Source organism: Dasypus novemcinctus, chromosome 31 (assembly GCF_030445035.2).
Source record: "Dasypus novemcinctus isolate mDasNov1 chromosome 31, mDasNov1.1.hap2, whole genome shotgun sequence".
Taxonomy (NCBI): Eukaryota; Metazoa; Chordata; class Mammalia; order Cingulata; family Dasypodidae; genus Dasypus; species Dasypus novemcinctus.
Window position 1 is genome coordinate 9,603,167 of NC_080703.1, and position 14,265 is coordinate 9,617,431.

The following is a 14,265-nucleotide window of genomic DNA, read 5'->3' on the forward strand; positions in this document are numbered from 1 at the left end:
TGAAGTGTTCTGCATTCTTCTCCTTTTTTGTGGGCCATAGCTTATATTTAGTATGTTTTTCTATACACCCCTATTATTAACACCATGTCTTAGCATTGTGCATTTGTTATAGTTCATGAGGGAACACTCTCATATTTGTACTGTTAACCACAGTCCATCTTCCAGCACATCATCATCATACTCTGTGTTACACAGTCCCATGCCTTGTACAATGTGTCCAAAGTGTGCTCTCAGTGGCTCTCACTTTCACCACAGAGTTGTGTAGTCATTACCTCAGTAAATTTTTGGACGTTTTCCTTAGTCCAAACAAAAGAATTCCATATCATCCTATTTTTAAAAAATTTTTAACAAATCAATTTTTTGAAACATATTAATAAAACATACAGTTCATTCAAAGTATACAATCAGAGGTATTTGGTATTTGGTATAATAAAGCATGATCTTGTGCACATCTGCATTCCTAGCCCAGTTAATCCTTCATTCATCACTTCATTCATTATTAGAGCATTTTCATTATTTCAGTAGTAGTAATAATAATAAACAGAAAACAGACAAACAGGAAAATTCTTCACCTCTCATTCTCTCAGTTTCTCCTGCTGTACATAGCTGCCATTTCTGGCTATTCTTGCAAAATTTCTATATTCTTTTTAACTAAAATTTCAACAATTTGCAATTACCACAGGGTGGGAATCTGGAGCAGGTCTCTTGGGAGTTGCTCAGCTCATGGGTTCTATGTGAACCTCAGTGGTTGACTAGAGAACCATTTCACAAACTTTTTTGTCATCCCTCTGTTGTGTCTCCAATCTGACACAGCAGGCAAGCCCTGCCAGGAAGGAAGGGCTAAAGAGAAGGACAAATATTCCCACTTGGTATTGCAAAGCTTATTCATACAATACACTAGCATTCACCAAGACTGATCACAGCTTTCACTCACATTTCTCCAGACCCAATATTAAGGCTGAAGAAATGTCCCCATGGATTTCACTAATGTCCCTCAAGAAGATTCCATGGATTCTGCTGTCATCCTCTTTATGAAATGAAGTGCCTCACAGTACAGATAGCATCTCTCAAGAATGTCCCATGGGACCCCTAAACCTTCTGCTTTCCCAGGACATCACGGTGCTTAATTGGCTACCTTGCTCTGGGTGCTAATTTGGTCAAGTATGAGCTGAGCTTCTGGGGATCAATGGCAGTCAATTAAAATGTTTAAGTAAACATGTAACTAGAAAGTCAATATTAATCACTTACCAAAAAAGTATATGCCAAAGTACTAACTGAGTAGAGCTGCTGCTTTGTCCCTGTTCCATTTCCCAATGGAGCAGTGGTAGAGAGGGAGATGTGGATGGGTCAGCACAGACATGGCATCATCTCATTGTTGAGGGAGCTTTGAGCAAAAGGCTCCTGCAGTTTTATGGTCCCAGGGTCTACAAGTGAAAAACTGCTGAGAATTGAATCATTTTGGAGAAACTGTCCTCAACTTCTCCCCCTCCTCCCTCTGAGAAGGAGTTCTCAGCAGAGGTCAGAAGTCTTATTTCTGGGCCCCTGAGAAGGAAGTCTCCTGAAGAATTAACTGGGCTAGGAATGCAGATGTGCACAAGATCATGCTTTATAAAACCCATGACAATAAAAATACTCTTAATGTAATCTCACCAGAATCATAGAGTTTTAGTGTGTTTTCTCATTTTCCATGACCTTTTCTTCCACCTCACAAGTAAGCACTCTCTTGACTGGAAATGCAGGGTCATAGCATGTGTGTTCTAATTTAATAAAGCCTAGTTAGACCAGTATTCAAAAGGTGCACTCTCTGAGATGGCTCTCTCTTTGGTGCCCCTTTTAAGAGAGGAGTATAATATCCCAATTCATGAAAGGTAGATTTAGCTACTTCTTTAGCAAATACATTTGAACAAATTAGGAATGTGTATATAAGCTCCAGCATATTGGTATGTTTAAATATCTCTTCTTTCTTCACAGGAACATTATCTTCCCATATTGTGGCTGCTCTATAGCCTGGGCATAATATTAGGATGCTGTGTAGCAAAGCCATTTTCACAAGTTGAAAATAATCTTTGCTGCTTTCATCACCAGTACTTAAATTTTATTGGTTATTGCAACATAACTTGGTCTTAGTTAGCTGGTACAATATCAAATGATTTTTGACTTGTACACATATACCAGTGATATACAAGGACTTTCTTCACTCCAAATCCTCACCAACATTTAGGGGTTTCAGATTACTTTTTTCCAGTCTACTGAATTTATAGCAGTAATTCATTGTGTTGACAACTACTACTCTATTAATTTATTCATTTATTTTTCCATTGTTTCAATGTTCCTGTTCAAAACCTTTATATACATTATATCATGCAATGGTAAATTTTTGTGTAACAGTCTTTTATTTTTTCCAAACTGGAACTGTTTCTGAGATTCAACCACATTGTTGAGTATACTAGTAGTTTCTTCATTTTAAATTGTGGATAATATTATATTTTATAAACATTTCCATTTGCTTACCACTTTTTCTTTGATGGATTCTGGTGCCATATCCATGGTTTAGTTATTTTTTAAAAATCTGCTATGGGCAATTTTGTGCAACTTCCTTTGAAAATAATTTTCAGTTTTATTGGGTAAATAATGGAGACTGAAATTGTTCATTCATAGGATAGATGATAATTAGTTTTATAAAGGAAATGCTCACCCTTTGCAAAACATTTAAAAATATCTCACATTACCAACAAAATACATGAAAGTTTAGGTTGAGCAAAATCCTCACAGCTTGGATCATGTCAATTATCTTATATTCCTGCTTATTTTTTTCTTCGGTCAGGTCTAATCTGCTATTGAAACCATCTGGGGACTTTTTTTTTCTTCTATTGTGTTATTCAATTCCAGTGTTTTAGTTTAGTTCCTTTTCCTTATATTAATTCATGGTTCCCTGAAATCCTGTAGCTCTTTCTGCATGTTTTTGAGCATTTTGAAAACCAATTTTACTTCTTTGTTTGGTATGTCTTCTCTTAATTCAAAATTGTTTCTGATGTTTTATGCTTTTTCTTTGTATGGGACAGCAGTTCATATTTTTGTCTTGTATTCTATTGCTCTACACTATACATTTTCATATTTTATCTTGATCCTCTTGTTATCAAGTTGGGCCCTCCTACAGAAAAGATCAGCCTTAGACAAAACATGCATTCCTTTCTCTATTTTCTGAGCCTGAGTCTTGTCTGTGGCATGTGCTAATAACCTTATGAAGTTCACAGCTTGCAGGAATCTGAATGCCCTTCTACACCTGATGGAATGGACATATGGTATAAGATCAAGAATACTATTACATGCTTTGTGGGAGATACAGAAAGAAAACAGAAAGTGGCAGAAAGAATATTCAAAGATATAAGGCAGGAAACTTCTCAGATGTAATGAAAGACATGTATATGCACAATCAAGGAGCCCAAAAAGCACCATGCAGGATAAAATTATAGAAAACCATGCCCAGAAACATTATCATCCACAGCCAAACACCAAGGAAAAGGAGCAAGTTCTGAAAGCTGCAGGAGTAAAGCAATGTGCTTTGTCCACGTGAGTTCCAATAAAATTAAGCAACAGAATTTCTCAACAGAAATCATGAAGACAAATCCAAGAAGGCAAAACAGCAAAGTGAGATGAAATATTTAAAGTATTGGCAGAAAGTGATTCACTTCTAATAATATATCTGGTGAGACAGACTTTCAAAGTGAGGAGAAGATTATCTTGCATTCCCATATTAAAACAAAGAAACAAAAAACCCAGAGGAAGTTTGTCATCACTTGTGCTGCCTTACACACAATTTTAAGCAGGTTTTAGAGACAGAAATGAAAGGATATTCAGCAGTGGGTTAAATTACATAAAAATTAAGATCTCTGGTAATGGTAAACTTTTTTGTAATTATAAAAGCCAGTAATAATGTATTGGGTTTTTGATATGTAACTCCATATTTTACAATTTCTAAAATTCAAGGGCATAAAAGTTAAAGATAGTCTATGGTTTGGCATATACAAAGTATGAAGGTATAATATGTAACATTACAACAAAAAAAGGGGTGACAGAAAGGAATAGAAACAGTTTACATGTGTATGGACTGTGATTAACCCTATAAGAATAATAATATTGGTTTATCAATTATAAAAAGATACCACACAATAATGTAAAATATTAATGATAATATTAATATTTCATTAATATTAATAGGGGGTTATATGGGAACTCTCTTCATTCTGCATGACTTTTTAGTAAACCATAACAGTGATAATTTAAAAATAAAACTGCTGCTAGGACAAAGAAAAACACCATATTATGATAAAGGGGTCAGTTAAAGACAAAAACAACAAATAAATAAATATATGAGCCATTATATATATATATATATACAGTGAAGCTACAAAATATATGTGGCAAATATTGATAAATTTGAATGGAGAAATAGATAATGGTACATTACTAATGGGAGAATTCAATACACCACATTCAATAAGGGATCGACCATTTAGACAGAAGATCAATAAAGAAAAAGAGGAATATAAATTATTAATAATAATGAAAACAAGTGCAGGATATATGGAAATTCTCTATTTTCTGCAAGAATTTTTTGATTAACCAACTGCTCTAATAATAACATGACTATAGTGACAACAACTACTAAAATCATGGTGAAGATTGTTTCAAGAGAAAAATTAATTTTAGAAAAATTGTACCTTATGCTTGAGCTTGAGAACTTTCCAATATTTAAAGATCTTGTCTAAAAGGATTGGTGATATTAATAAATATAGTTATTTTAAAATTGCAAATCATTCTGGGAACAAATATTTTGCAGATAAATACTACTTGATGTTACAAATCTAATAAAATAAAAAAATTCATTCCAAATAAAATCTACTCTAGAAGAAATTTTCACTTGTTGGTTTTATTTTAGAGTATTATTATTTTTAAAAAAAGATTTATTATTTACTTATTTATCCCCCCTTGTGGCTTGTTTTGCTGTCTGCTCTCTGTGTCCATTTGCTGTGTGTTCTTCTGTGTCTGCTTGTCTCCCTTTGTTGCATCGTCTTGCTGCACCAGCTCTCCGTGGGCGCAGGCCATCAGCTCTCCACGGCTGTGGGCGAGGCTGCCTTCACTTCCCAAGAGTATTATTATTTTTATAGAATATTATAAACCATCTTAAAGCTCTAAACAAATATTTCTTACCTTTCTAAATATATAGCTGTGTAACACAATCTTTTCTTCAAACTCTTCAGCCAAACCAATATATTGCAAAAAAAAATGGAGAAGCAGATATGATACTTCAGCTATTTCCCAGTAAGCCAAAAATATACTTAATTTCAAAAAGAAGGAAAACTTTTCTATTTCCTCAAAATGTATTTTGGTTTTGGAAAATAACATTTTTGAAATACAATATTGCATTAAAATAGAAATCTTTTTTTATTTCTAATAATTTAAATGTTATACATATATCAGCTTTAATTTCTAATATGGTAATTTCCCTAGATATCTGCAACAGAAATATAAGTTATGTAAGATTTTCAATAATTTCTAGACTGCAAAGAGACCCTGAAAGAAAAAAACACAAGAAACAATGATTTATGTAAATTATATTAAATCATGTTCTGCCATATTTCTAGGAAACTCAGGGAATATATTTTTGCATGTGTTTTTCCTACCCTTACCTTCTTCCCAGTGCTAGATTTCATGAAAATATTAGTATGGCTTTATTAGATGTCTGGTCATCATTTCACTCAGTCATCCTGTCCAATTCTTAAATGTATTTTGTTTCTCTCTCAATATCCTTGCCATATTGGGGAATTTTTCTACCTCTAAGAAGCTGAGCATTCCTTCATGTATTTGCTTATTTTTACCGTGAATATAAATATAAAGAAATATAAGAAGATGGAGTGATTATGAAAATTGACAAAGATTTTCTTGGGCTTTGTGAAGTTACCTGGCTCTGGTTAAGCTAAAAATGCCCTATACTAAGTCAAGGAATGCTTCTGATTTCATAGAGTTGACTTCTTATCTCTACTCACCACACACCACCTGTCAACTTTCATGACTGTGTTGAGGACTGTAAGGGTATTTGGAGACTTTTATTTTTAAGCCTTCATTTCCAAGTCTTTCCTTTGAGCTTCTAGTACTTTCCATGTTCTGATACTCTCCTGACTGGCAGCAATAAACAAACATTTTTCAGAATGATGAAAAATGGACTACTTCCCTATAACCTTCTTGTGGGAGCAGTGACTCATGATCTACTTTATTTCCTAACAGTTACTGTCATTGACCATATTCCTTGCACTCTTCCTGCAAGGAGGCACTTTTGGTAAGAGTCTTACTATATGTCCCAAATTCTTTTACTTGATTTTTTAAATAATTCATTCTAAAATGATTCCCAATTTTCTTTAACTTAGTAGTTACAGGCCAAATTTGTTTATCTTGTTGATTTTTTTTAATTTTTAAAAATTTTATTAAAGTGTATCATGCATACATGAATATATATAAATAATAAATGTATAGTAAAATTTGTGAACTTATAAAATAGACATGCATAATAGTAAATGACTTTCCTTCAGGCAATAATATTTTTATAAACCATTAAAATATAATTTTATTGTGGTTGCTTGATTTATGGATATATTTTTATATTAATAAATTATATTTATGACCTAATATAAAATTGAAAATGTACTGAATTACAAGTAACTATGAAACATTTTGAAATACTTCTTGTTTATTAATAAAGCAACCAAAAAACTTTGTTAATTTTTTTGCTAATAAGCACTGCTAAAATTTAACTAATCAGAAGAGTTTAGAGAAAAATTCCTCATCAATAAGGAGTTGAAAGAAAATTGGCTCCTCTAGATGGGGGAAATAACCAGTCTCCTGAGAGATTTGACCCATATGTATTCATCCTAAATAACAGTCATATTTATAGAGAATTTAGAAGGAGAATTGTTCCTATGATTATTGGTAAATATGAATTTCTTGGAGAAATGACTTGCAAAATTAGAATAAGGGAAGAATGAAGCAAGGTTACAAATTTTGTAAAGTCTTCACAACTGTGCTAAAGAAATATTCATATTACAGAAGATAAAAATGTTTCCTCATTACTCAGGTATATTTGTATGCTTTAATTCAACTGCTTTTTAAAAATAGCTAATAAAATGCACTGAGATAGCCATGATATGTTTTAAGATCATTACCATAATTATTTCTTACTTATATTATAAATTGACACTCATAGAAATTCTGAGTTTCTGATTCTGGTTTTGTTATTGTTGATTAATTTTACAAATGATACCTGATCAAATATATATGACTCATAGGCTGTATTCCAATACTGAAACATAATGATTCAAATTACCAAGAAATTGAACTAGTGAAACCACCATAAATTAAATACTACTTGAACTAGATTGTAAAGGATAGCTAACAAATTAAGAGACAGCAATGAGTTACCATAGCATTTCATATAAACCAATGTTTGTAAGCAAAACAGTCCTTCGTATATGGATGCATTTGTAGATAAATACAGTGAAGTTTATGATAATTTTTAAATTTATATTCAGATATTAAGAAATAAGATTTTTATTATGCTCTTGTATTTCATGTGCTTAACAATTGAGGAGTAATAGTATCTCACACATTTTTTCTACATTAAAAAACTGTGAAGTAAATATTATCTACTTATCCCTGAGATAATAAATAGCAGGAAAAACCATGAACTCTCTCTCATTCTTATGGCTAATGCTGTCACTAAGCACTCTGAAGTAGAAAATATATAGTAAATTTATCCTAGGGAAACTTTAGAAATTTACAGACCCAGTGGAAAGATGCAATCTAAAGAGAAAAAGGGCAGGAATGAAATTTCTTAGGATGAATATACATGTGTGATTTGATAAAGTAAATTTAAAAGTCATATGGAATTTTAGTTATGTTCAATAATCAATTCTTAGGTAAATAGCATCAAATTAACTTTTTTAAGAATTATTTATTTCTCTCCCCTTCCCCTTCCAGTTGTCTGCTCCCTGTGTGCACTTGCTGTGTGTTCTTCTGTGACCGCTTCTATCCTTATCAGCAGCACGGGAATCTGTGCTTCTTTTTGTTGCATCATCTTGTTGTGTCAGCTCTCCGTGTGTGCGGGGCCATTCCTGGGCAGGCTGCACTTTCTTTTGCACTGGGCAGCTCTCCTTACGGGACACACTCCTTGTGCGTGGGGCTCTCACACCCCTGTGTGGCACAGCACTCCTTGCGCGCATCAGCACTGCACATGGGCCAGCTCCACACGGGTCAAGGAGGCCCGGGGTTTGAACCGTGGACCTCCCATGTGGTAGATGGATACCCTAACCACTGGGCCAAGTCCGCTTCCCAAATTAATTGTTTTTGATATCTATTAAAACTTATGTCAAAAGAACTTTCTCTTACTTTTAAAGTTGAGGATATAAGAAATATGCATAATGGAAAAGATTATTATAGTAAGATAATTTACATTAATGTTTTGCATAAATCCTATTAATTATTATGGTTATAATCAATGTGACTAAATCAACACCATTTATATTACACACATAAAATCCTAGTCATATTATATGCTGTTATCCTCCATTTAATTATTCCAATTATAAAATTAAATATTTTTCAAATGAGATCCTCAAGATTATTAGTTTTATAACTGAAAGTATAATTGAGACTGAAATAGGATTTCTTATTATTTGGTAGGTTTCAATTCAAGGAAAAATAAAATAGTTGTGGTTTCAGTAGTTATTTTGAATAAGAAAGTTTTCTGTAAAATCTAGAAGAGCATGTAGGCAATATATCTGGACAGAAAATTAGTCTTTCATCAAACATTGGAATTCACGTCTGATGAAAGGAATGATGCTTTGAAGAAGGGAAATATTAGATGGGATGCATTTCTTAGACATTGTGCCAGTTGCAAAGATAAACTTGAAAGACAACAAGGAAATTTTGGAAACACTGAAATGGAAAATAGGAAACAAGTAGATTCTAAAGGTAATCACCGGACATTGTAAATCCTCACAGGGCCTACTTGATGGAATAGAGGAGAGTATGGGCCATGATATGAACCAATGTATATGAGGTGCAGAGGTGCCCAAAGATGTACTTACCAAATCCAATGGATGTGTCATGATGATGGGAACGAGTGTTGTTGGGGGGGGGAGAGGGGGGGTGGGGGGGTGGGGTTGAATGGGACCTCACATATATATTTTTAATGTAATATTATTACAAAGTCAATAAAAAATAAAAAAATTAAAAAAAAAATCAAAAAAAAAAAATAAAGAGAATCTTCTTTCTTTACATTGCTGCAAAGGATGACAGAAAGGATGTAAAAGCTCAAAGGATGCAAGAAAGAGTGATGAGGCATCATCTCTATTGTCCTTTGGATTAAAACCATTCTGAGTAATACCTCAGGAACTCTGTTACTGAAGCCAATTGTTATTCAGCTAGTCAAACCAGGGTGGTATTATCAATTATTGTAGCCACCTTGTATATGATGAGAATAGTTGTTCAGCGTTCAAACAAAAGAGCTAATTAAGATGCTTTCTTACTATGAATATTTGGAATAAAACTTTGTTAATGCATAAAATGGAAAAATAATTACTGAATGTCTCCTGGAAGAGTTTGAAAAGATAGATTACTGAACTACTATAAACAGGAATTATACCTTAAAGGTTTATTGGCCTTGATTTCATTTAAAATAATGTGATAATTTAGATTGTCTGATTGTGTAAATGTTGAAACTGCCATATTAGAGCAGAGTTGGGAAAGAAAGTGTACAGGAAAATATGTGAATCCATTGATTTCAAAATACTGTCTTAGGTCCATTTCCTCTATGCTGAATTGCTCATAAGATACAAATGCTCATTGATACCCATGATGCTGGCATTTTCCTTGTGAGTAATGTGGACTGTTTCCATTTGATTTTAATATATTACTGTCATTTTGATATTTTGACTACAGGGAAATAGCATATTAGGAGAAATGGACAGTCTAACTATCTGCATTGAATTCCACTTTATGGATCTCTCAAACTCCTGAGAGCTCTAAATCCTGCAAGGTCTGCTCTTTCTAGTGATTTACCTGGGAGCCCTAACTGGGACTCTTCTGTTAGTGTCATTGTAACTGACCCTCATCTACACTCTCCAATGTACTTCTTTCTAGGCAGTCTATCCCTCATAGACCTTTATTGCCTTTCAGTTACTTATCCCAAAATATTTGTGAATTCTCTTTCAGACTATAAACTGATTTCTCTCCTAGCATGTGTTGCTCAGATTTTCATGTCTATTTTGTTTGCATTCACAGAGCTGATCTTACTTGTGGTGATGTCCTATGATCACTATGTTGCCATTTGCCACCCTCTGCACTATGGACTCACCATCTCCCCATGTCTGTGCACACAGGCGGCTGGTGGCTCATGGACAAGTGGGTTCATCTATTCTGCTGTCCACACTGGCATCATGTTCTGGCTTCCCTTCACAGAATCCAATGTGATCCATCAATACTTATGTGAATTAGCTCAAATTTTGAGGGTCTCATCTTCAGATGTTCAGTTTTCTGAGTTTATTGCCATAGTTCTTAGTGCTTGTATTCTACTAGCATGTTCTGCTTTTGTGCTGAAGTCCTACTTTGATATATTTTCAAAGGTTCTCAGAATGCATTGTGTGGAAGCCTGTAACAAAGCCCTATCCACCTGGACCCCACAGTTGGCTATTCTCATTTTCTTTTTATTTTATGGGTTGATTGCTGCCCTTAGTCCTGTTGAAAATAAAGCATCCTTCAGGAATCTTCTCGTGGCTAACTTCTATTCAATGGTGCCCCCATTAATAAACCCCATCATCTATAGCCTGTGGAACAGAAACTAAAAGTGCTCTGTGCAGAATGTTCAACAGATATTTTGAACATCAAAGCAAGTTTATCTGGATTTAAAAACACTGAAAATAATGGAATGAAGTTAAGTTATATTTGATATAAGTCCTTATATTTGAATCTATCCCTATTGAATATCCAAAATTTTGTTTTCTGCATAATTTTTTATTGCTTACATCAATGACAGTGAGCTAGGCAACTGTTTTTTAACTTCTTCAATCCATGCATGTGTGTAATACACACATTTTTCTGGAAAAGTTTCTGTATAATTTTATTATTTTGGATATTGTTTGGATGACTTTTTGGTAAAAACAAAGAAAAATATCATATGGAGAAGACCATGGATTAGTATCTTAATAGGGCCTGTACACTTCAGAGAACTTCAAGGTACAGGATACTACCACCCTGGAAGAATATTGATTGTTTTGAATTAGAAAATTCAATTCAAATTGCTCTCTTTGCTTTCATCTTCCTACAAATGGCTGCACAAAGTAATAAAGTGACTTTAATTGAGACTCAACTGTAGAATTAAGGATGCAGAATAGATCCAACCATAAGATCGCCATTAAAGTAGCTTCCTTCATTGAAACGTGGATTAGTAAATAGTTAATCCTAAACAGAATGTATCCTTTTCAAGATTTTTTCTCTGCCTGTGAGCTGGTTGAGTAGGCACATATAATGCTTGATTCATTTAATCCTTATGCATGGTGAAGAACAAATATTTATAAAGTGGTATGAGATGTAGCAACAAGTGGAATTGGATTTTGCATACAGAATATCAGATATTGCTTATACTATATGATATACTTATCCCATCAAATAAATATGAAAACCTATCATTTCAATACAGAAATGGTTTTATTCATTTTTAGCAACAACTGCACTGTCAGTAAAACCCTATTATATTTTTGTTATTGGTAATTGTTTTCATTCTCTTTTATTTGTGATATATCTAGGAAGGAATACATATACATGAAATTGGTTTTCTTTTCAAGTAAACATTTTTGCTTTACTCACAATTTCATTTTGTTACACTACTTTTATACCATTGTTTTCTATTCTTTACATTATTATTTTCTTCCCTCTACAAATTTTGGATCATTTTGCCTTCTCTTCCTGGCTTCTTGAATTGAAAATGTAGGTTATTGTTTTCAGACTTTTTTCTTGTCCGAGTATAATTACTTATCATTTAAAAACTTTTATGTATGCCCTGCTTTATTTCTATTCCATCCATTTTTATGTTTTCTAATTTCTTTATCATTCTATTTAAAATATTTTTTAACATTCTCCTTTTGTGCGCTTTTTATTTCCAGATTGTTTGAATACTTGTTGTTTTAATTTCTAGAACTATAACTGTTGATCTAATTTAATCCATTTTTGTAGAATACATGTTTTTTATAATTAAGACTTTTAAGTTCATGGAGTCTTGTTTAATGTCTCAGTATCATACATTTCGCTATATTCTTAAGGAAAATGGTGAATAAAACCATTTTAGTATTCTGCTACACATCTCCAGAATTTCACATACTCTCCTGCCTTTTCTAAATGTCTATTCTGCATGTTTATTTCTATATATATATATGACATATATATATATCACTGCTGCAGATATGAATTGTTTTATAATTCCTCAGATCATAGGAAACCCATGACAACAGGTTAGCCTTCCTATATAAGAAAAGAGTATTTAGGACCACAAGATTTACAAATATACAAACATGAAAGAAGAGCCTTTACACAACTTCATGTACTTTTTCATAGAAAAGATTTTTCATAGAAATTAAAAGCCTATTATAAAATACCCAAATTCAATAAATGAATATATATACATATATATACTCATATATATACATATATATAAATCATGTCATATGTATATATGTATATATCTATCATGTTTCTGTATGCACGCATATGATGGGAAAACAGGATGCCATAATAAATGAATCAGAGAATAAATCTTTTAGGCCTTACATATATTATGGTTGAAAAAAATCAAAAAAGGAAGAAAAAAATTATTGTATATGGAACTTAACTAAGGACATACAAACATCATTTAGAAAGGAGAAGAAAATAGATAAATGCCAAAGAGGACTGATTTAGTAACACTAACACTTGGAAACATAAGAAAACAGACAGAGGGAGAGAAATATCTCAAAATAATTATTACTAAGGAATACTGGAATCATTCTTTAGAATTGAGATACAGGGGAATAACAAATTTACATACTTAGTCATGATATTTAAAAGCAGAAAAACAAAGTGAATTCTTAAAGAGAGGATCTTAATTAGGAAAATGTGAATGAGTTTAGGATGACAAAATGTCAGAAGTGTCAACTATTTCTTAGACTATTTATTGCCCACTTGAATTTTCTTAGGACACTACATGAATGAAGTTACTATGAAAGAGTCACTTCAAAAGAACATTGAAGGGAAGAATGAGCCTGATTGAGGTATGTGGGGCATATAATGTCAACATTGCAAATTAGCGAGGGAAGATAGGAAGCTGACTGAGAAAGATTTTTACATAATGGATTTTTATAGAATAGATAAGAATATGTTCAATAAATTAGGTATTTCAAATAAGTTAACATGTAAGTCAAATTGTACAAAAATATTGGTGATATAAGAGATATAATATATTGACCAAGTTATATTTATTGCAGAAATGTATATTTTATTTAAAGTTAGAAGATTAGATACAGCAATTCATGACAGAACTTAAAGGAAAAATATTATAGTATCTTTGCTCATGAGGCATAAAATATATCTGTTACAATTCATTGATATTGACAAATTTAACAAAACAAATAAAAAATCCTTGCCATGAAAAATAAGTAACACTAAAAACTAAATTATCTGATTTCAATCTTCAGAGAAATTAGTAAATGCCTGATATAAATTCCTTTGTTAAAGAACTGGACAGAAAGAAATCCTTGTACTCACTGCCTTTCTTTGAGACAAGAAAAGGAAAATGAAATGTATGAAAGTTCAAAAAACAAGTAAAAAAAATAGCAAATAGAAGCATACACAATTCCCAATATGGATATTAAAAAATCTGCATAGATTATATGAGACTATACTCGAATCAGATTTAAGATAGTAATTGGTTGGGCAAAATCAACAAAGAAATACCAAACACATATAAACTGGAAACAAAAGATAGTGAAATTTAAAAAGTAATAGTTAATAGTATGAAATTATATGCATATTATATCTATCTACCCACAGATATGTAATATAAGTACAACAGAATTTGTGAAGAAAATTTTAAAAATTCATTGAGGAATTAAAAAAATCTAAATTAATGAATACTTAGACTATATTTATATATTGGAAAACTCAATATTATAAAGATATCAGTTA